The 25,216-nt window shown below is 36.8% G+C and overlaps 1 pseudogene; it reads right to left on the reverse strand.

The window, feature by feature from the left end:
* Positions 1-14,744: 14,744 nt before the first annotated feature.
* LOC131928001 (tax1-binding protein 3 homolog) lies at positions 14,745-22,945 on the reverse strand (annotated as a pseudogene).
* Between the last annotated feature and the right edge of the window lie 2,271 nt (positions 22,946-25,216).

A 25,216-nucleotide genomic window follows, 5' to 3' on the forward strand; every position in this document is an offset into this window, starting at 1 on the left:
TGGCTGGCGATTGTTGGAGGGGGGGGGGGTGGAGGGATGGGAAGGGTGTGATAGATTAAAAACGAGGCCGGAGATTCTGTTATAACGGGAGACAACTCAAACAATGTATGGTAATTAAAGCTGATTAACCCTGTTTATTTTTAAAAAATTTCGCGAATTTGTAATAGTTATGCCCCCTTTAATAGAGAAAATGTTTTAGTATACGTTCAAAAGCACCTTACAGTTGAGGTAATCACTACGACATAATTACTGTATCCCCCCCCCCCCCCGAAATAGAATTTATAAAGAAAATATATACTTTTATTACTATACGCATCCCTATGGAGAGTTTAGTTCGCCCCCCCCCCCCACTTACAAAATTTTCAACCTCCCCCTCCCCTCCGTAGATAAAAGTCTGCAAGAAATACATGTAGTTACACATTGGTAAAAAATAATACAGCTTTTTGTCCATTCAGCCTTTTGTCCATGTCGGCCTTTTGTCCATTCAGCCTTTTGTCTATGCCGGCCTTTTGTCCCTTTCGGCCTTTTGTTCATGTCGGCCGTTTGTTCATGTCCGCCTTTTGTCCGGTCTGTTCGTAACCCCACGGAGCTTATGATTAGACCTCACCCCCAGACAGTGTACATGTGTACTCACACACTCCTGTACAATACGTGCAGAACCACTCTAAAACAACAGGCTTATGCTCATACCACTTGCATGGGATATTTACTTCACGTGACCTTTTGCCCTTTGTTTACCTAATAAGTTAGGCCTATACGCAAAATTTGTTGAATTTTTCTATTTTTAGTTTGTTCTAATTTTGATGGCGTCATTATGTTTTACACTCTAAATTGACGCGCTTGTGCATTGTTGATAGATTTGAAAACCCCAAGATTCGCTTCTCTCCAAGCAACGTTACATAGATCTAGACTAGATCTAGGTTCTATATGTTATGTTACAACGGTACGTTATTCCATTTATTTTTCTATCATATAATTGTATAATTATAACTTGTATAATTCCTGTTTAAATTGGCTGATTTAGATCTAGATTATTTAGATCTAGACCTAAAAACCGCTAACACTTTATTTTTTAATGTGAGACTGAAACCTAAAACCTCCCCACCACTTACCCCCCCCCCCACACACACACCACACAACCTCCCCCCACACACACCACACAACCTCCCCATCACGTGACTCTTCTTTTTGTTCACCAGGGGCGACCTTTGTCTTTGTTGTGGTGACCTTGAACCTCACACACGACCTCTTTAATTAAAAGGTTCATTTTAAATTAAAGTAAAATTTTCCCATTGTCGAAGTATTGGGCAGGTGAAGTAGATTTCATCTGATAGCGTGGTCAGCACTATGCCCAGTCACTTTTGCTTTCCCTATTATGAGTTAGGTACTTACCAGAGCTGGGTGGGCTCAGGGACGTTCTACAGACAGTCTGGTTCTAAACTTTGTCGTAGTGTCACCACTCGACTGCGTGTCACTATTATACTGTATCATTGTGTCCCCATTTGACTGTGTCATAGTGTCACCATTTGACTTTGTTGTGTGTCAACATTTGACTGTGTTATATGTCATCATTCGACTGTGTCATAGTGTCACAATTTGACTGTGTCATAGTGTCACCATTATACTGTGTCATAGTGTCACCATTTGACTGTGTCATAATGTCACCATTTGACTGTGTCGATGTGTAACCACGATACTGTATCATAGTGTCACCATTTGACTGTGTCATAATGTCACCATTTGACTGTGTCGATGTGTCACCATTATACTGTGTCATAGAGTCACCATTTGACTGTGTCATAGTGCCACCATTTGACTGTGTCGTTGTGTCACCATTTGACTGTGTTATATGTCACCATTTGACTGTGTCATAGTGTCACCATTTGACTGTGTCGATGTGTCACCATTATACTGTATCATAGTGTCACCATTTGACTGTGCTATATGTCACCATTTGACTGTGTCGAAGTGTCACGATTATACTGTGTCATAGTGTCACCATTATACTGTGTCAAAGTGTCAAAATTTGACTGTGTCATAGTGTCACCATTTGACTGTGTCGTTGTGTCACCATTTGACTGTGTTATATGTCACCATTTGACTGTGTCATAGTGTCACCATTTGACTGTGTCGATGTGTCACCATTATACTGTACCATAGTGTCACCATTTGACTGTGTTATATGTCACCATTTGACTGTGTCGATGTGTCACCATTATACTGTGTCGTAGTGTCACCATTTGACTGTGTCATAGTGTCACCATTTGACTGTGTCGTTGTGTCACCATTTGACTGTGTTGTATGCCACCATTTGACTGTGTCATAGTGTCACCATTTGACTGTGTCGTTGTGTCACCATTTGACTGTGTTGTATGCCACCATTTGACTGTGTCGATGTGTCACCATTATAAGGTGCGCGGACTTTGACCATAGGGGTTTTGACCACAACTGGGCTTTGATTTGTTGGTCACTCTGTGTTCTGTCAAGGGTGTACCGTTCTCCTTGAGTGTGGGGGGGTTCTACATGTACTATTACGCAACATTTTTTCGACACGGGGGAAATTAAATCGATCAAAAGTGCGAAATTAATGGACAGCCCCCAATCAGTGGGCGATCAAATATCCTTTTATGTAAGCAGCCTGACCCAACCAGCCGGGTAAATTGTTCATAAACGATGAAGGCTGACATCAGGTGACTTATATGGTTTCCACAGACAACAAGGTGCTCTAGGGACTCGACATCTCGTAAGCTCTTGTGTCAAGGAAATTCCTTTCTTGAATGAGTATTTCCATCTGACCAGTTGCAGGACGAAAGGCCTCCAGTGGTCATGAGAGAAGAACTTATCAGGATATTCAATTTGATCGGGGCCACAGATACACGACCCTAACAGTGCTATAGCACTCAAACACAGATGGTGGCCATTCTCGCAGGACTAGACGACACGTTCCGCTCCGTCAGGCGGTCTGAGCATTCAAAGACTGCAGCAATCGGCTGTGGGTGACCGGACGTCAACTTTTAAAATGCCCGCCTGTCCCTTGCAGCCTAAATGCCTGCTAATGACAAGTCACGCGATTTAAAAGACATTACAATCAACCACAAATAATTACTAACGGGCTTTTGACAGCGAACCTGAAATTAGGCTACACCACTAAAAAGTCAAGCCTATAAAGAAGCTGAAACTGACAATAAAACCAAGGCTCGTGCTTCCAGGAGACATTGACCTTGACATTTGTTAAGATTAATTTTACTTCCTGTTTTATTTTAATGTTTTGTAAAACACTGTTCAAGCTTTGAAGAAGTTGTCTTTATTTCAAGTATATTTTATACAACCTTTTATTTAACTTGCTTCCTCTGTCGAACGAACTGCTAACCTGTTGGTACGAGATTTTGTGGGCAGATTTCTCATGGAGACGACAAACGTCATTTATTCCATGCCAACTTCTTGTCTGTTTACAACTTCAGGTGAAAATTCGATACTCAGACACTTAAGTTTTGAATGGCGTCGTCCCTGGCTCTAAAAACTATAGATAGTTTTTAAAATGTAAACAAACGGACTTTAAAAACTCGCTGGAAAGGGAAAATTTGATTCGGGGCTGTGATTAGTTCAGAGGCGTAGCGACCATTTTCCCTGTCTAGCATCATCCATTTTCTCTGTCTAGCTTCAGCCATTTTCTCTGTCTAGCTTCAGCCATTTTCTCTGTCTAGCTTCAGCCATTTTCTCTGTCTAGCTTCAGCCATTTTCTCTGTCTAACTTCAGCCATTTTCTCTGTCTAGCTTCAGCCAATATCCCAGTCTAGCTTCAGTCAATCCGTTCGCAGTCCTTGATCTGAACAGTATACACGACGATGATGTACGGTAGGTCATGGGTCATCTGGTGGGTCAGTTGGTAGCTCACCTATTGGGTCAGCTGGTGGGTCAGTTGTTGGGTCAGTTGGTGGGTTATCGGGTGGGTCAGCTGGTGGGTCAGTTGGTGGGTCCTATGGTGGGTCAACTGGTGGGTCAGTTGGTGGGTCAGTTGGTGGGTCAGTTGGTGGGTCAGTTGGTGGGTCATCTGGTGGGTCAGTTGGTGGGTCAGTTGGTGGGTCAGCTGAACTAGACTTGGCACATGTTAAAATGGCTTGCTGAACTAGATCTGGCACATGTTAAAAAGGCTAGTTGAACTAGATCTGGCACAAGTTCCAATAGCTAGTTGAACTAGATCTGGCACATGTTCCAATGTCTAGCTGAACTAGATCTGGCACATGTTCAAATGGCTAGTTGAACTAGATCTGGCACAAGTTCCAATGGCTAGTTGAACTAAACTAGATCTGGCACATGTTCCAATAGCTAGCTGAACTAGATCTGGCACATGTTCCAATGGCTAGTTGAACTAGATCTGTGATAAGTTCCAATGGCTAGTTGAACTAGATCTGGCACATGTTCCAATGTCTAGTTGAACTAGATCTGGCACATGTTCCAATGGCTAGCTGTACTAGACCTGGTACATGTTCAAATGGCTAGTTGAACTAGATCTGGCACAAGTTCCAATGGCTAGTTGAACTAGATCTGGCACATGTTCCAATGTCTAGTTGAACTAGATCTGGCACATGTTCCAATGGCTAGCTGTACTAGACCTGGTACATGTTCCAATAGCTAGCTGAACTAGATCTGGCACATGTTCCAATGGCTAGTTGAACTAGATCTGGCACAAGTTCCAATGGCTAGTTGAACTAGATCTGGCACATGTTCCAATGACTAGTTGAACTAGATCTGGCACATGTTCCAATGGCAAGCTGAACTAGATCTGGCACATGTTCCAATGGCTAGTTGAACTAGATCTGGCACATGTTCCAATGGCTAGTTGAACTAGATCTGGCACATGTTCCAATGGCTAGTTGAACTAGATCTGGCACATGTTCCAATAGCTAGCTGAACTAGATCTGGCACATGTTCCAATGTCTAGTTGAACTAGATCTGGCACATGTTCCAATGGCTAGCTGTACTAGACCCGGTACATGTTCGAATGGCTAGTTGAACTAGATCTGGCACAAGTTCCAATGGCTAGTTGAACTAGATCTGGCACATGTTCCAATGTCTAGTTGAACTAGATCTGGCACATGTTCCAATGGCTAGCTGAACTAGATCTGGCACTTGGAGGTGACCAAGTGTAAGGGTATGTCTTTAGAGGGGATGGGGGGGGGGGGCGACCAAGTCTAAGGGTGGGTCTTTACATGGGAGGTGACCAAGTGTAAGGGTGGGTCTTTACAGGGGAGGTGACCAAGTGTAAGGGAGGGTCTTTACAGGGGATGGGGGGGGGGGGGTGACAAAGTCTAAGGGTGGGTCTTTACATGGGAGTTGACCAAGCGTAAGGGTGGGTCTTTACATGGGAGGTGACTAAGTCTAACGGTGGGTCTTTACAGGGGAGGTGACCAAGTGTAAGGGTGGGTCTTTACAGGGGAGGGGGGGTGACCAAGTCTAAGGGTGGATCTACCTAACTAATGTATCCTATTCATCTGTGCCCTAACTACTGTCCTACTGTATGTGTCCTAACGACTGTCCTACTGTATGTGTCCTAACGCCTGTCCTACTGTATGTGTCCTAACGACTGTCCTACTGTATGTATCCTAACGACTGTCCTACTGTATGTGTCCTAACGACTGTCCTACTGTATGTGTCCTAACGACTGTCCTACTGTATGTGTCCTAACGACTGTCCTACTGTATGTGTCCTAACGACTGTCCTACTGTATGTGTCCTAACGACTGTCCTACTGTATGTGTCCTAACGACTGTCCTATTATAAAGTGTCATAACTACTGTCCTACTGTATGTGTACTAGTGGTTACGCGATCTGTTTTTCCTATAGCCATCAAACTTTGGTGAGTTCATTATATATATATATATATATATATATATATATATATATATATATATATATATATATATATATATATATATATATATATATATATATATATATATATATATATATATATATATATATATATATATATATTAATGTAACAGTTATGTGCTGATTCATTAGAATTATTAGTCACTGAAATTTATTTTAAAATGTTCAACAGGAAACTTTTTTTTATATGTGCTGGTGACCGTCCATGTTTTCGCCAGTTTTGTCAAAGCAGGTGAGTAAATGGAAATAAAGAATAATTTAAATAAATTAGTAAAGGTAATTATGACATTGCTAATTAAATGCCAAAACTTTTTTATTTTTCAGATGACAACTTGGAAGTGCTCGCAGACGCAGACATGGCATTATGTTTAGAATTTGCTAAGAACAAAATTGTTTGCAATAAGTAAGTTATAATAACTGGATACTTAAATTTTTAGTTTCAATTATAATATGAGCGGGTGAATGGTGGACTTATTTCATTTGTATTATTATATTTTGAGTGCGAATCTGTGCTTTTTTTGGTAGGTCCCCTTGGAACCATGTATGTGTTTAGTTTTTTGTAGGGATTGTTCAGCCAGTCAGGTCGGCGGAGAAACGAGAGTGTAGAGCAGGGGTTCCCAACCTTGTGCCCGCGGGCGCCATGGCGCCCGCTGAACGATTCGTATGTGCCCGCCTCTCACTATTCGGCAGAGACAGATTTTTTTTTTCATAAACATTATTTTAAAATATGATTTATTTTATTCATTTGTTACAGTTTTAATTATTTTTTTTTTACTGCCTAGGTTCGATATATGTTCGATACTTGTCCCAGCTTGCCTAGCGGCGAGCCAGACTGCACTATTTACGCTAGCCTGGAACGGCTAATGCCATTTGCACATCACACCGTGTACGCGCATAAAACCCGAAGTGAACGAATGGAACGAACGGATCCGATAAACGGCGAAGGCGCCAAATCACAAGGCACATAACTCTGATTGCTTCGGCGATCATCGGCTCACTTCGGGTTTTCCACGTGTACATGGAGTGATGTGCAAAAAAACATTCCCCGCCTGGAACCGCGTTGTTGTCATTGTGATTGCTGACCTGTTCGAGCCGCGACAGTTAGATAAGAGACATGTTCGTCAGACGAAACACGAGTTAGGAGTTTTCTATAAAATAAATTAATAGGCTAAAAGCTTATAATTTTAACACTGACTGGGAGGAATCATATTGATTCGTTAATTTGAAAAAAATTTAAACATCGATTAGGGTTTAGCCACCGTGGGTTTTACCACGATTGCACTTATTAGTTAAGCCTAGGGCAGGGTAGATAGTGTAATCACCCCCCCCCCCCATAGCACGGCTTACAATAAGATGTGAAAGTTTTGTTGTATTTTTATTTAATCTAGGACAACTCTCAGTATGTTCAAAGAAATCACGCGAGAGAACGTGGATGCTTCCAGAGAACAAATGCTGTCCATTTTAAAAGAGAACTATAATGACTTTGTGAAGAAAATAGACCAGAACCACCAAGCAGTCCAGGACACACTGTTCACAATATTAAGATATATTGGGACGGCATTCATTGCCCTTTTCCTATACATAGGGGGTAAGTAATGTATGCATTTTAATGTATCCTTTCTTAACAATAATTGTATGTCACAGACTGTATAATTAGGTATGTTTTACTAAAGAACTGTCTGAGATCGCTCATTGACGTAAGGGGAGAGAATCGCCAGTATAAAAGGGAGCGCAAGGTGAACGAAAGGGGGAACTGTGAATGTAGGATGCCACCACGTCACTTTGATTCGTGACTGCACTTGTACCTGTTGTTTATTTTCTATAGATTTACTATAGATTTATCATTTCACTGTATAAAGTGTTAATTAGTAAAGGCTATATATTTTTAAGTTTTTACTAATGCTCGTGTTCTTGTCTTACTGTGGGTTCGTTTTGATACTGATACAAGTCTTGTATCAAAACAAACCCACAGCAACAAGGGATATTACGTGTTGATACAGTATTAATCTTCGTTTCACAGCCCTCTTTGCATCCCTGTTCTGGCACCTGGAGACAAAGATAACCCATCAACAAAATGTGGCCCAGATTTCTCATCAGATTACTATGCACCAGCTTAACGCTCTCAGAGCGATAAGACAGGTTCCCCCACCCCCTCTCCCTGCAAATTCACCATGGCTACCAAAATTTTTATTTTGGTCTATTTTGATAATCCCACTGGTTGTTTGTGTATGTGGAATTATGTATTTATTCTTCTAGCCATTTCTATACCTGAGAATTTAATTTCTGCTCTCCTTAGTACCAGTTTTTCTTGTTTTCAGTTTATTTTAAAACTTTTTAATAAAGAATTTTTTATTTGTTTAATTTTCTAATTGTAACTAATGCTAGGTATGTTCTCAGGAACATTGTAACTAATGCTAGGTATGTTCTCAGGAACATTGTAACTAATGCTAGGTATGTTCTCAGGAACATTGTAACTAATGCTAGGTATGTTCTCAGGAACATTGTAACTAATGCTAGGTATGTTCTCAGGAACATTGTAACTAATGCTAGGTATGTTCTCAGGAACATTGTAACTAATGCTAAGTATGTTCTCAGGAACATTGTAACTAATGCTAGGTATGTTCTCAGGAACATTGTAACTAATGCTAGGTATGTTCTCAGGAACATTGTAACTAATGCTAGGTATGTTCTCAGGAACATTGTAACTAATGCTAGGTATGTTCTCAGGAACATTGTAACTAATGCTAGGTATGTTCTCAGGAACATTGTAACTAATGCTAGGTATGTTCTCAGGAACATTGTAACTAATGCTAGGTATGTTCTCAGGAACATTGTAACTAATGCTAGGTATGTTCTCAGGAACATTGTAACTAATGCTAGGTATGTTCTCAGGAACATTGTAACTAATGCTAGGTATGTTCTCAGGAACATTGTAACTAATGCTAAGGTATGTTCTCAGGAACATTGTAACTAATGCTAGGTATGTTCTCAGGAACATTGTAACTAATGCTAGGTATGTTCTCAGGAACATTGTAACTAATGCTAGGTATGTTCTCAGGAACATTGTAACTAATGCTAGGTATGTTCTCAGGAACATTGTAACTAATGCTAGGTATGTTCTCAGGAACATTGTACACTAATGCTAGGTATGTTCTCAGGAACATTGTAACTAATGCTAGGTATGTTCTCAGGAACATTGTAACTAATGCTAGGTATGTTCTCAGGAACATTGTAACTAATGCTAGGTATGTTCTCAGGAACATTGTAACTAATGCTAGGTATGTTCTCAGGAACATTGTAACTAATGCTAGGTATGTTCTCAGGAACATTGTAACTAATGCTAGGTATGTTCTCAGGAACTTGTAACTAATGCTAGGTATGTTCTCAGGAACATTGTAACTAATGCTAGGTATGTTCTCAGGAACATTGTAACTAATGCTAGGTATGTTCTCAGGAACATTGTAACTAATGCTAGGTATGTTCTCAGGAACATTGTAACTAATGCTAGGTATGTTCTCAGGAACATTGTAACTAATGCTAGGTATGTTCTCAGGAACATTGTAACTAATGCTAGGTATGTTCTCAGGAACATTGTAACTAATGCTAGGTATGTTCTCAGGAACATTGTAACTAATGCTAGGTATGTTCTCAGGAACATTGTAACTAATGCTAGGTATGTTCTCAGGAACATTGTAACTAATGCTAGGTATGTTCTCAGGAACATTGTAACTAATGCTAGGTATGTTCTCAGGAACATTGTAACTAATGCTAGGTATGTTCTCAGGAACATTGTAACTAATGCTAGGTATGTTCTCAGGAACATTGTAACTAATGCTAGGTATGTTCTCGAGGAACATTGTAACTAATGCTAAGGTATAGTTCTCAGGAACATTGTAACTAATGCTAGGTATGTTCTCAGGAACATTGTAACTAATGCTAGTAAGGTTCTCAGGAACATTGTAACTAATGCTAGGTATGTTCTCAGGAACATTGTAACTAATGCTAGGTATGTTCTCAGGAACATTGTAACTAATGCTAGGTATGTTCTCAGGAACATTGTAACTAATGCTAGGTATGTTCTCAGGAACATTGTAACTAATGCTAGGTATGTTCTCAGGAACATTGTAACTAATGCTAGGTAATGTTCTCAGGAACATTGTAACTAATGCTAGGTATGTTCTCAGGAACATTGTAACTAATGCTAGGTATGTTCTCAGGAACATTGTAACTAATGCTAGGTATGTTCTCAGGAACATTGTAACTAATGCTAGGTATGTTCTCAGGAACATTGTAACTAATGCTCAGGTATGTTCTCAGGAACATTGTAACTAATGCTAGGTATGTTCTCAGGAACATTGTAACCTTAATGCTAGGTATGTTCTCAGGAACATTGTAACTAATGCTAGGTATGTTCTCAGGAACATTGTAACTAATGCTAGGTATGTTCTCAGGAACATTGTAAACTAATGCTAGGTATGTTCTCAGGAACATTGTAACCTAAGTGCTAAGGTATGTTCTCAGGAACATTGTAAACTAATGCTAGGTATGTTCTCAGGAACATTGTAACTAATGCTAGGTATGTTCTCAGGAACCATTGTAACTAATGCTAGGTATGTTCTCAGGAACATTGTAACTAATGCTAGGTATGTTCTCAGGAAACATTGTAACTAATGCTAGGTATGTTCTCAGGAACATTTGTAACTAATGCTAGGTATGTTCTCAGGAACATTGTAACTAATGCTAGGTATGTTCTCAGGAACATTGTAACTAATGCTAGGTATGTTCTCAGGAACATTGTAACTAATGCTAGGTATGTTCTCAGGAACATTGTAACTAATGCTAGGTATGTTCTCAGGAACATTGTAACTAATGCTAGGTATGTTCTCAGGAACATTGTAACTAATGCTAGGTATGTTCTCAGGAACATTGTAACTAATGCTAGGTATGTTCTCAGGAACATTGTAACTAATGCTAGGTATGTTCTCAGGAACATTGTAACTAATGCTAGGTATGTTCTCAGGAACATTGTAACTAATGCTAGGTATGTTCTCAGGAACATTGTAACTAATGCTAGGTATGTTCTCAGGAACATTGTAACTAATGCTAGGTATGTTCTCAGGAACATTGTAACTAATGCTAGGTATGTTCTCAGGAACATTGTAACTAATGCTAGGTATGTTCTCAGGAACATTGTAACTAATGCTAGGTATGTTCTCAGGAACATTGTAACTAATGCTAGGTATGTTCTCAGGAACATTGTAACTAATGCTAGGTATGTTCTCAGGAACATTGTAACTAATGCTAGGTATGTTCTCAGGAACATTGTAACTAATGCTAGGTATGTTCTCAGGAACATTGTAACTAATGCTAGGTATGTTCTCAGGAACATTGTAACTAATGCTAGGTATGTTCTCAGGAACATTGTAACTAATGCTAGGTATGTTCTCAGGAACATTGTAACTAATGCTAGGTATGTTCTCAGGAACATTGTAACTAATGCTAGGTATGTTCTCAGGAACATTGTAACTAATGCTAGGTATGTTCTCAGGAACATTGTAACTAATGCTAGGTATGTTCTCAGGAACATTGTAACTAATGCTAGGTATGTTCTCAGGAACATTGTAACTAATGCTAGGTATGTTCTCAGGAACATTGTAACTAATGCTAGGTATGTTCTCAGGAACATTGTAACTAATGCTAGGTATGTTCTCAGGAACATTGTAACTAATGCTAGGTATGTTCTCAGGAACATTGTAACTAATGCTAGGTATGTTCTCAGGAACATTGTAACTAATGCTAGGTATGTTCTCAGGAACATTGTAACTAATGCTAGGTATGTTCTCAGGAACATTGTAACTAATGCTAGGTATGTTCTCAGGAACATTGTAACTAATGCTAGGTATGTTCTCAGGAACATTGTAACTAATGCTAGGTATGTTCTCAGGAACATTGTAACTAATGCTAGGTATGTTCTCAGGAACATTGTAACTAATGCTAGGTATGTTCTCAGGAACATTGTAACTAATGCTAGGTATGTTCTCAGGAACATTGTAACTAATGCTAGGTATGTTCTCAGGAACATTGTAACTAATGCTAGGTATGTTCTCAGGAACATTGTAACTAATGCTAGGTATGTTCTCAGGAACATTGTAACTAATGCTAGGTATGTTCTCAGGAACATTGTAACTAATGCTAGGTATGTTCTCAGGAACATTGTAACTAATGCTAGGTATGTTCTCAGGAACATTGTAACTAATGCTAGGTATGTTCTCAGGAACATTGTAACTAATGCTAGGTATGTTCTCAGGAACATTGTAACTAATGCTAGGTATGTTCTCAGGAACATTGTAACTAATGCTAGGTATGTTCTCAGGAACATTGTAACTAATGCTAGGTATGTTCTCAGGAACATTGTAACTAATGCTAGGTATGTTCTCAGGAACATTGTAACTAATGCTAGGTATGTTCTCAGGAACATTGTAACTAATGCTAGGTATGTTCTCAGGAACATTGTAACTAATGCTAGGTATGTTCTCAGGAACATTGTAACTAATGCTAGGTATGTTCTCAGGAACATTGTAACTAAAGCTAGGTATGTTCTCAGGAACATTGTAACTAATGCTAGGTATGTTCTCAGGAACATTGTAACTAATGCTAGGTATGTTCTCAGGAACATTGTAACTAATGCTAGGTATGTTCTCAGGAACATTGTAACTAATGCTAGGTATGTTCTCAGGAACATTGTAACTAATGCTAGGTATGTTCTCAGGAACATTGTAACTAATGCTAGGTATGTTCTCAGGAACATTGTAACTAATGCTAGGTATGTTCTCAGGAACATTGTAACTAATGCTAAGTATGTTCTCAGGAACATTGAACATTTCAGATAGAACAAGATTTACAACTCTTTTAATTCTATATATTAATAATAAGTCAAATATGTTTAAATAAAGTTTCATAAGCTTTATAAAAGATTACATGTTGATTTGAAATTATTGACTCAGCTATTGATTCAAGTTCAGGAAATAAGTGCTAATCTTAAGGAAGGATAACAATTAAAAAAGTAAATATTATTTCAGCACTTATCATTGAAAATAGACTCTGTACTTTTTATGTCTAGCTGAGTTACTTGCAGCTTACTTAAGTATAGAAGTCTAAAAAAAAGGCATTGAAAATGGCTTCTGTATTTCATACTTCTAAAATATAATTTAGAAAAAAATTCAACTGTTAAAAAAATATTTCTTTCGCAATTTGTTGTTTTTAAATAAACAAATAACAATAACCAAATTTTTCCAATTTATTTTTAACACTTTATAACTGACATATACATGTGTTTATTTTTGTCATTAATTTAGTTATCTTTCATTTAATATTATATTTTCCCACCAGTTTGAAGGAAGCTATAATTCCCTCTTCTTTAATATTAATACAGTGGTATTTTGAGATATTTAATTTGTTCCGAAACATTGCTCATAGATCTATATCAAATTGTTCATATCACAAAGCAATTTTCTTTGCTAAAATTATTTGAAATGCTATTAATCTGTTCCAGCCCCCAAATACCACTCAAGTTTTTTTTTTTTACTTTTTTTTTAATTAGAAAAATACAAATAATAAATGTTGTATAAAAACATAATAAAGGATAATATAAAGAAATAAACTGGTTTTAAAACGTATATTTTTTAAAAACAGCCAACCTGAGCACTTAAGATGCAGGTGGAGGTGTATTTCAGCTAGAGTTTACACTGTTAATGGTACACTTTATCCCTAATTTAACGGTAAAGTAAAAGTAGAGTTCTCCTTTCAAACCTGAATGTCTAAGGGGAATCATGGAGTTCACCTGTTTCTGTGACCTCAGCATTTTAAGGGATAGTATGGTCAGCATCATGCCCAGCCGCCTTTACTTTCCCTAATGTGAGTTAGGTACCCATTAGAGCTGGGTGGACTCAAGGACGATAAATTTAATGGTACTCAACTCAAATTTGCTGCACATAGTTGAACTTATGCGCCACTTGATAATTTATTATCTTTAATTAATTTTCATGATTGCTTTTTTCTTTACTGGTCTTTGCCTCGCTGTACTTCACATACAGATGCTGTACTTCACATACAGACGCTGTACTTCACATACAGACTGTTTAGATTTAAAACCAAACCTATTAAGGAGGTCTGTATCTTCCTCCATTTCAAAATATTACAGAAAGCAGTTTGACAAATGTTATTTAGTAGTTGAGATGCACAATAAGTTGCAACTTATTCTGAGTGTAACATTTCTGTAAAGCAACAGATCTGGTTTCTTGTATCTCAAAGTTTGCTTGTAACTCCAAGCATAAAAATCACTTGTATATAAAAAATCATGTATGTCAGTGCGCTCCTATATGTACCACTGTATTTAATTTTTATGGAGTTCAAAACTAAATGTTCCTATTAAAAACAGGTGGTTGAATGGTAGACCATTTGGCTGCTAGCCCGAAGGTCTCGAGTTCAAATCTTTGTTTGGACTTGTGACTACAGGACGTTCCTGAGTCCACCCAGCTCTGATGGGTACCTGACATGTTGGGGAAAGTAAAGGTGGCTGGGCATAGTGCTGACCACAACATCCCTTCGTCGAGGTGAAGAAACAAATAAACTATTTCATCGCCCAATGGATCGCTAGGTCTAAAGAAGATTCTTTACTTTGACTTTTGACTTGACTATAAAAAACAGAAAGTAATGTTCTGAGAAAGCTTCAGTTGAACTCAAAACCTTCCCTTTCAGAAACAGTTTATCATTAGAATTTATTTTGTCATGTCTATGTATTGGAACACTTGTAACTCCAATTAGTCACAAAAATCAGTAGAGCAAAACAAAAGCCCATGGTTATTTATTTTTAATCAATATGGCAAGCAAGTAAAAAAAATCTGGACAACACAGTGTGACAAGAAAAATTCTTCACTGTTAAATGTTTGTCAACAGGTCAAGACCTATGATGATCATAAAGTCACAGTCGCCCATTACATTTTCTTTACATGATCAAGGATTTTCTCCTCGGCTATACAGGGGCAGCAGAGTGATTGAAAACAAAGACATTTCTTGTAAAGTTTACACTTGATGAGCTTACCGGCTTTTAAGTTATTTCGCATTTACTGAAGCATAGACCAGCAAAAAACATTCATGATTGTTGCTAACTACAGCAAAAACATTCATAATTGTTGCTAACAGAGACATTTTTAAATCCTGTTCCCAGTTTAAATAAAGAACTATTTGTTACATGGATTTACAATCTAAAACTCCAGTAGTCACTAGTCTCCCCACTTACAACATGTTCAGATGACAGCAGATTTTGGTCTGAAGCCATACGCTTGTGTCCTCTGATCACAAACAGCTGTATGTCCTCCCATGTTCGTTGTATGTTGTTTGACAACTTTAACACTGTAGGTAACCACCTGCTATTAATAAGTACTACGCTAAACAAATATTTATTTCAAATTGTGACCTTTAAGCTTGTATAGTTGTCTGACTGTTTTGATGTACACAAACAAATAATACTGTTAACTAGGTCTGACAAACTTCAGCCTCACAAAGGCTGGCACACTGATTATTCAGCCTAGGATCAGATTAGCTGTTGGCCATCTTCAACCCAGGATCAGAAACTAGTTTTTTAAATAACTTTGTAACAATAACAAATAACAAGACACCAGAGTTTTGTAATTATTCTTGTTACAATAAAAATAACAAGTAGTCTGGGATTTTGTGATGAATTTTTTTGCAGCAAAAATAACGATAAGCTCGGGGTTTTGTAAAATACATGATAATAAAATATAAAATTGACATAAAATCATGAACCAGTTGCCCAAAAAAACTGATCATTGTAATTGTATAAAAGTCACTCTCAAGAACATAATGTAAATCTTTAAAAAGGTATTTGAAAAATACATTTATTATATTAAATAACTGATGACCAGTTGAATTCACAGGTTAATTATTAATTAAATAGTTTAATGAGTACATTGAAGGCTCAGATCTATGTTATCAAAACTACATGTCACCAACAAGTTCAACAAGTCACTACAAGATTTCCTGCAGGAACACCATGTAACAAGAACAGAAAGGTAGAGGCACAGAGAACACAGGGAGGGGGGGGGGGACATGAAAATGTCACAGAGAACACAGGGAGGGGGGGACATGAAAATGTCACAGAGAACACAGGGAGGGGGGGACATGAAAATGTCACAGAGAACACAGGGAGGGGGGGGGACATGAAAATGTCACAGAGAACACAGGGAGGGGGGGGGACATGAAAATGTCACAGAGAACACAGGGAGGGGGGGGGACATGAAAATGTCACAGAGAACACAGGGAGGGGGGGGGGACATGAAAGTGTCACAGAGAACACAGGGAGGGGGGGGACATGAAAATGTCACAGAGAACACAGGGAGGGGGGGACATGAAAATGTCACAGAACATGAAGAAATCTGGCATGAACACAACCATAACAGTGCTATTTATAGATCAGATGTATTGCAAGTCTCAATGGCACTAGGCAGCCTTGTTAATTAAAATACAAAAAGAAAACTAATTAGTACATTTTTTTTAAAGCAGCTGAAGATGTTTTTGTAAGAAGTAAAATGGGCGTGTACCTGCAGTGATTTAAGGATGAAGATGTTAGAATCTCTGTGTGAACTATGCACTTTACAATCCTGCTTTCAAAGGCATGATGCGCTAAAGTTATATATAAAGACTGACATGTAATACAGAACAAAAAAATGTAATATAGAACATAATTTAGAACACAGTCAACATGTAATTAGAACATAGACATTATCAAATAGCAAACCTTGTTTTATGAAGTAAACATTGGTTCCAATAATATCCTACACTTTGGTATGTGAAGGTCAGAGAAAACCATTGGATGAATTTTAAATTAGAATACACTGACTCACACCACACAATTTATTTTACAATGTAAATGCCTTATATTAATCTACGGCAGTTTGCAATGACTGTTAGCAAGAACTTCTGGTGAAGGGAAGAGATGAACATGAGGCAAAATGCTCTGATCAGACCAAGCATTTACCAAGACATGATTGGCAATGAAAGCACCCCATTAAACACCATTCACTGACACTGGAAAACTTTGCTGCAGAACTACCCCTCACCATTCATTGGCACTTGAAAACTTTGCTGCAGAACTACCCCTCACCATTCACTGGCACTTGAAAACTTTGCTGCAGAACTACCCCTCACCATTCACTGGCACTTGAAAACTTTGCTGCAGAACTACCCCTCACCATTCACTGGCACTTGGAAACTTTGCTGCAGAACTACCCCTCACCATTCACTGGCACTGGAAAACTTTGCTGCAGAAGTTAACTTCCACAGGAAAGTTTTCAATACTTCACATGGCTACCAACAATAGGAAATTGTAAACAAATTAGCCATTATTTTACTTGATTATTGTAATTATTTTAAAATATAACCCTGAATTTAAAAAGTGAATTTAAAATTGCTTATCATAATAAACATAGATGTTCTAATTACCATAAATAAAGTGAATTTTGTTCCCTGAATGTAAATATGGCTATAAAAGATGACCCTATCAGCATGGCTATACTATCTATCACTTGGCTGTGGCTTAGTACTGGGGCTGGTACTGTGGGGCGTAGGCTGGCTGCTGCCCATGGTGGGGGTAAGCTTGGAACTGGGTGTGTCCTACCATCTGGTTCCCTGGTTTCTGTAGAGGTGGCACCCCCTTTCTGTACACAAGCATCTTCAGCACAGGCTTCTTTCGTATGCTGTCTACTGCTTGTTTATGTGTAACTAGAGTAAAGTCTTTACCATTCACCTACACAGAACAAAAAGTTCACAGTATTTTACATCAGTACACAAATTAAACAACTTAACCTTTGAACTTTTAGGCCACATTTCTCACTCTCCCAATACTATAGAAAGGGGCTGTACTCTTTTAAATATAATCTAAATATAGTAGTGTGGGTCATAAAATATTTTTTTCTTCAAACAAACATAACATTTTTAAAAGAAAAGTGAAATGGACAACAAAATATAAATGAAGTCTTTATATTATCTAGTAGAACAAAATAAATTAATTCATAACAGTGCTGACGACACATGCTTCATCGTAATGGATGTAGCAAAGTAAATCACTATTACTACTATTAGTAGTGATTCCCATCTTTAGAAGTAACCACAAGTCAGTATATCACGTTAAAATTTATTAAACTCAGTACTAATATTATTTATTTTCATCTAAATCATACATGTCCCCATAATAACTTAGTCCAAAGGCATCTGTAAACAAACACCAAAGTCATGTTGCTACAGCAAAATAGTGACATTTTGTAAACGTTTTTTTTTAAATCTCTTGAAGTTAAATCTAAACCTAATTCTGCACACTTTCGAATGTTTGTTTTCTGTTTCTTTAAGCTGGAGAGTTTTTATTGTAATAAATAGCTGTAAAAAGTTGAATCGGCTGACATAATTTAAATAATAATCATTAAAAAAGTTTTAAAAAACCCACGTTTTCCGATTGAACTAAAAAGTAGAAAATAAATACTGTACATCACAATAATGCAAGCGATCACTCTACTATAAGCGATCAAAAACGTGGGGCGCCGAAGTAAAAGTTATATTACTATTGATTAGATAATACTATTGACTTTTATTAGGGAGCTTGTAGAGAGTCAACAGTATTAGAAACTGTAAGAAAATCACGTGGGAAAAAAGAAGTGTCTGGCAACATCAGGCCTTAGCCGTAGAGGAGACATCTGGCAACATCAGGAGTTAAATGGTTAAAGGACTAAATTTTCTTACATTTTTTTACTAAATGTGATATAAGCTTTATATAACAGACTTGGATAGACAAGGGTACTGACACAATATTCCACCATCAAGAGTGACTGAAGAAAATGTTCATGTATGTTTTAAGTAATGGGTGAAATAATTTGCTGTAGCATTGTCCCCTAATTCTGTTTGATTAGATAGTGAAACAATTACCTGGAGAATTTTATCATGTAACTGTAATCCAGGCTGGACTGTTGTCATGGATGTAGGTCACATAAACACCCTGGTGGTACACAATTTTGGGGCATGAAATATTTTTTTATAACGACTAGCTCAGCTGAAAGCAGCTGTGTATAATTTTAATCATTTTAACTGTTATTGCTAAGACATGATGCTGCTCTATGTGATTAGTTGGAGCTATATGCAGCACAGATTGGTGTTAGACTAAAACATTAATCCTCTATCAACAAAGCCATACATATAAATGTGATGTGTATAACTTATATAAATAGTAATGTTTAAGTCTTTCTTGTTTTACTAGCCATATCTGGGATATAAACATAATTTCACATACAGAATTAGTGTTAAAAACCTACTTTTGAATTTAAAAGATTGTTTTACTTTCATTTTTACATCATTTTGATTTTGGAGAAATATGAGTTGATAAGACATTTTACAAAAAGAAACTTTAACTTGTGATAAATAATTAATGTCAAACACTTAATCCACCACAATGAGTGGCTTAGTGAATCATTTGACTAAAACCACTTACTTTATCTGGATAACCCAGGGGACTTTGTGATGGATCTTGGTCAATGCCTCCCCCTATCCTAAACCCACATCTGTATCGTGGTTTTCCATCAGGCTCTCGCATTGGGTTGCCATGTTGATCAATGTCTTGTTCTTTTTCTAACACAATAGGGATCTGCAAGAGATAAAAATAGTTTTACACAACCAGTTGCTGCTATTTCAAAATAGCTTCTGCAAGAAATAAAACTAGTTTTACACAACCAGTTTCTGCTATTACAAAATGCTTGGATTTTTATATATATATAATATCAGGGGTATAAATCGCTAGGTCTTTTACATATAGCACTGCTATTTTCAGTTATATTTAGGTCTAGTGAAAAAAGAATGCTCTGCTGATTGAACTATTCAATAAATTTATAATTAAACTAAGAATATTCATGCAAAATTATGTTTTTTTTTAAAGTTTTTCAGTTTCTCAAATTTAGGACTAAGCCAATTTTAAATGGTTTTAACTTCAACCGATTTGGTTTTCATTAATTTTTTAAACTTTGTAGGGCCCCCTATTACATTAAAAAAAATAAAAACACACACATATAGGCCTAGTACAACCTATTTTATAAGAGTTAATATAGTTTTTTAAATTTTATTTTATGAATTAATTGTGTTTTGAGTTTTGTGAAGCATGACACCTCTGAGACAGCAAAAACTGAATTCATCTTTTTCATGTGAGGAAATTCATGGGCGAGATGTAGGCCTACTTAATATTTGCCGTTCAAGAGTGCGAAAACGATTAAAAATACATAAGACCTTAAATAAGGAAAATTCCCCATAATTCAAATGTGTAACTAATAATTTATTTTGGCTAACTAATGGTAGTATTACTCGCTAACTTGGAGGCGTGGTCGGTTGCTAACAACAATATGGCGCCCGGACCGGACGCTTGACTTCCGACGATTTTTCGGCCAAATGCCAGAGACCTTCTACTAATTAGTTTTAAAAATGTTTACCACGCGCAAAATGGCGGGACTTTCACATTATAACAACAAGCTATAGGTGGCAGGGCTATATATGCCAGAAAAGCATTTTAAAATTTGCGTTGGAGAATGAAGGCTAAATTTAAAAGTTGGTTTCATAAAAAATACTAGAACTTTTTAAATATCGATTTCCATATTACAAAATTGATTTCCATAATAAAGCATTATTAGTTTTATCAGTCTATGAAAAAATAAATCAAATATCGTCAACCGTTTTTTTTTTGAGACCAGTCGGAAAAATGACAACCAAATTTTTTTTTGAAAAAAAAAAAAACCACGTGACCACTATTTGGTGATCACTAGTGAGGAACTCTTGTGCATGGCCACTTAAAAAGTCTAACTTGATTTGTGGTTTTCTTTAGCTTCAAGCGTAAGAAGAGTTGTCATGGAGAGATGTGTTGGACATGGCAGTGATTGACAATAAATATTAAATAATTAAATTAAGTAATTTAGTTTAAAACGAACTAAAAACTCTAAAGTTAGTGCCTAATGGATTAAATATGGATGTCTATTATTCAGTGGTCATGTTTAAATTGATAATTGCGTAAATTCTAGATTTAGTGAGAAAAACTAGATTCTACTAATGGTGTTTGTACAAAAAAAAAAATTTTCTGACCATAGATTTCTAGTTCTAGAAGGCTGCGGCTATTCGTAGTGAACTACAAATAGCCATATGAAGGCTATTCGTACTCTGACCAATCAGCGTGCGGCATTTTTTTTTATTCGTCTTTTACAAACTGTATACATATAGAACTAATTATTTATTATAAATTATATTGATTATATTTATTATAAATAACCCTAACCCTAACCCTAATTTTTAAAAACTAATTTAAAAAAAAAGAAAAAAAAGAAAAAAAACCTCTGAGCCAGCGGGAATCGAACCCACGCCTCGGTACACTAATAAGCCAATGCGCAACCACTTCGCCCACCGGAACAGTTACGGCCAATACAAAATTTAAATTAAATATACAAACTGCAGGACAATGAATTTACGAATAAATTTGATTGGTCGGCTAAAAATAGCGAAGTACGAATAGCCCTCTGAAGGCTATTTGTAGTGAAGTACCAATAGACACTCCCTTCTAGAAAGCTCTAGATCTATTCTAGATCTAGATCTAGAGGAGTTTACACTTTTCGGACACACACCAAAAATTACGTAGGAGCGAACACTTCGTCGGTTTTTGGCTCATAGAAACTTTAATTAGCATGTCTCACGCGAAACCACGGCGCCAGCACGTAAACTGTTCATTTATGAACACTTCCGTGTCAAGTACTTCCGTTTACTTTCTCAAGAATTATTTTTAGATATTTTTTAACGTTGCATGGTACGCACATTTCTATTTTTACACCAGCCGGATGAAGTGACCTAGGATTGGACTTAGAGGCAAACTTGAACCAATCAATGCTTAGCTAAAAGGTTACACTATAAATAGCTTCTATATATGTATGGAACATCGTAAATGTCAAGGTTAATGGGTTTTTTTGTGCTTGAACAATAAAAAAGGGGTGTTCGCTAACTTATTTGCCCTTACATGGGAGCGGACAGCAACACAAAAATATTATTAAATAAGAATTTAGAGCATAAAAGGGGCTGGTTATTGAAGGGAAAGGGTCAAAATAAGGTCAAGAAGGCAGTGGAATGCGAAAGAGGAGGGGGAATCATGTGACCTGGCTGGCTTAGCAGCGTACTGCGCGAGCCGCAATGGCTGATTGGGATGAACTTTGGGAGTGTGGGAAAAAGGTTTTATACTATTAAAATTACCTCACAAACAATCAATAACACAATATAAATGCATATAATATATGTTTTTATTCATTAAATTGACTTTAAATTATTCTAAATGAACAAAAAGTGCTATGTCCGATGACGGGTAAAGGTGTCCGAACACATGTAAAACTGTATTACATGTGTTCGAACACACGTTAAGACCCCCCAGTCACTATAACAAGAATAGCTTAAGTTCTATGCGTATGAATACAAAATGACACACACATTATTAAAGTAGAATGGTTGCGGATAGATATGATACTTTTTTTTGTTTTCTATGTTAAGCGGTTACTGAATGAGACCGCATGGAATTTTTACGTTGCGTGTCCGAAAAGTGTAAGCTCCTCTAGTAAGAAATCGGTCGAAGTTAGAAGAACTCGGTCAAAGTTAGAGCAGTCTACCCTAGACTACTTTACCTATGTGGCTAAGTCATAATTTACTGTTATGAGCATGAATGCTGCACTGCTCCTGAGCAGAGTCTGTGCCAGCAGACATTCTGACTGAGGTCTGAGCAGAGCGAGAGTTGCAGAGGCTTCAACTCAAACAGTAAAAAATAAACAGGTACAATATATTATATTTTCTGAATAGTTAACTAAATGCATGCACACAGTAATTTAACGAGTAAACATTATTATTTACGATTCCAGGTCAAAGTTTTGGCAACTTACACTGTAACATTCTAGCGGTTCTCCGGCGGTATGGCCAGCCATTTTGTTTTTATTGTTTTTTTTATACGGAAGTTTACCGGAACCGGAAAATGTAATGGTTGTAGCTTCTGTGGAGACAGATAATTTCTTGATCATAGTTCCTGTACTTACTAGATTTCTAATACTTAGGTTTAGGTCTCTAAATCTAGATCTAGAACTTGAATTTAGCACGACGACATTTTAAAATGGTTCGAAGTAAGAATAATAGTTCCAAATTTTGATAGACCTATAAAAATTAGTATTAAAATAAAAAATTAAATGATTAAATTAAACAGACTCTTAGTCTTAGACTTATAATTAACTCTAGTGACTAGGACACTCTAGGAGTCTAGAGTGTTAGTGACTGTTAGTCTAGTAACTAACAACTAAGTAACTAGTACTTACTAGATCTAGATTTAGATTCTAGATCTAGTAGTAGTAGTACTACTCTAGTAAGGGGTCATCCATAAATGACGTCACACTCGTAGGGTGGAGGGGGGTCCGTAATTTTGTGACAAAGTGTGATGAGGGGGATAGGGGGGGGGGGGGGTCAGACATTGCGACGTCAAACTTTTGCATTATAAAAAAGCAATGTTAGAAAACAAATTTTAGACATTATTTCGCATTTTAGATAGATCTAGAGTAAAGTGGCGTCTGCGGACAGTTGCCTCTGTGCGGACACCTTGCTGTTTTTCGCTTAAACAATAATTGTATGAATGTTTGATAGGAAACTAACGCAAAAAACACAAAGCATGTCCATTTTTAAACACATCTGAGTCCATTTCTTCTATTTCACTCAATAGGGAGATTAATTGGAATTTTTCAAAGTTGCGATGTATGACGTTTTATGAAAGGGAACCTCACCCGGATGAAGAGCACTAGTCCCCGGATTAGAGGAATAAATCGAACCAATCATAGCTTAGTTAACTGGGTTAACTATAAATAGCTTATATATATATATAGGAAGCTATAAATATCATAGTTAAGGTTGTTTAAGCCATCTTAGAGGAAAAATTGGGGTGTCCGCATCTTTTTTTAGGGTTAACCTTTAGCGGACACTAATGAAAAATCAGAGTATATTTCTTACACTTTAAGTAAAAAGGAGCTTTGAACTAATCTTGATACTCCAGATTTATATTTAAATTTAAGTCTAAATCTAGATCTATAAGTTTTTAGTAATGTTTTTTAGGTTTTAAAAATATTTTTGATCATCAAACGTGTCTACTAAGCAAAAAGTGAAATAAAATCTCAACTGGGTCCTGAGTTTCTTTCAGGCATCACTTTAATTTAATTAAAACTTATTTCATATTTCTTCATATTTTTTGTTTTCCAATATAATAATATATAAAACAATCAACAACACTATTTATGTATGTAACATGTTTATTTCAATCATTTAAATAGAAATAAAATGAACAAAATATGCCTTGTCCGCATAAGGAGCAAGTGTGCGCACAGAAAATAAAATGTAAAAAAAAGTCCACTTACTGTCCGCACAGAGTCTCACCACTGAAAATGTTAATACATTCAATGCTATGCGTATGAATACAAAATGAATCAGACGTGATTAAACTAGAAAGAATGCGGAGTGAGACGGTACTTTCGGTTTGTTTCTATGTGAAGCGGTTACTGAATGGCGCTCAATGGAAATCAGCACTTCCGTTTTTTTTGCTACGTCTGTCCGCAGACGCCACTTTACTCTAACTGTTTTAATAAATTGTAATAGTTTAGACAAGATTTTAGAAAAATATCGATGTTTTAAAAAAAATTCAACTGCAATTTTGAGGGGGGTTGTAATTGAGGTGTAACGTCATTTTAGGGAGGGGGGGTTCTGGCTTTTTGTGTAGACATGTGACAAAGGGGAGGGGGGAGGTAAAAATTGTCAAAAAAAGCATGACGTCATTTATGGATGACCCCTAAACTAGTTACTAGTTAGTAGTACTCTAGCTACGTCAGGCCTAATAAAAATAAAATTAAAAAATAATAATATGTAGGCTAATATTTAGGGCCTTGATCCATTCGTCAGTACTAGATCTAAGTAGCCTACTAAGTTTAATTTTTAATTATTGAAAAAAATACATTCAAAATCAACAATACTAAAGTACATTCCATTTGCCAAATAAAATATGAAACGCAAAACTAATAAAGCAGGTAAATTAATGGTTTTTTATTTTTGTCTCAATGAAATAATTTTAATTTCTAGTCACAGAGGATTTAGTCCGCAAAAGAGCTGAACATAACGAATGTCAAATTTCCACACTTGAGGAAATCTCACTGCACCAACAAGACATTGAAAGGTGAGAAC

This window comes from Physella acuta, unplaced genomic scaffold (assembly GCF_028476545.2).
Source record: "Physella acuta isolate Inbredline_101_S28 unplaced genomic scaffold, ASM2847654v3 ptg001452l, whole genome shotgun sequence".
NCBI lineage: Eukaryota > Metazoa > Mollusca > Gastropoda > Physidae > Physella > Physella acuta.